At 57.2% G+C, this 374-nt stretch overlaps 1 protein-coding gene across 1 annotated transcript in view; it reads right to left on the bottom strand.

Moving 5' to 3' along the window:
• Positions 1-374, bottom strand: part of NRP2 (neuropilin 2) — a 115804-nt gene that overhangs the window by 106403 nt on the left and 9027 nt on the right. The gene's annotated exons all lie outside the window — the stretch shown is intronic.

Genomic DNA, 374 nt, shown 5'->3' on the forward strand with positions numbered 1-374 from the left:
GGCAGCGCTGTGCCCAGGCTCTCCGGGGATGGGGCAGCTGATGGGCGTATTGTTGGCTCTCTACACCTAAAGCACAAATCCAGCTGGACTCAACCTCATTGAAGTCGGTGAGAGAACAAGCGCCTCTTGTTCAGCATAAACATCCAAGAGGAGACATGTAACCAAAGAGCCAAAACAAAAGCCACACTCCTTGAAACGCTGCCCCAAACACTGCCTGTGCCAGGCCAACGGCTCCCATTGTTCTCCCAGAGTCTCCAGGGCCAGGGAGGACCTGAAGCTCAGCTGGCAGATGGGCTCCTCTCTCGCCTCCGGGGCCCAGGGAGCACCGGCCAAATGTCACTGCTGCTGGCCAAACCCGTGACTGATACAAACCA

This window comes from Pygoscelis adeliae, unplaced genomic scaffold, assembly GCF_000699105.1.
Source record: "Pygoscelis adeliae isolate BGI_AS28 unplaced genomic scaffold, ASM69910v1 Scaffold160, whole genome shotgun sequence".
Classification (NCBI taxonomy): domain Eukaryota; kingdom Metazoa; phylum Chordata; class Aves; order Sphenisciformes; family Spheniscidae; genus Pygoscelis; species Pygoscelis adeliae.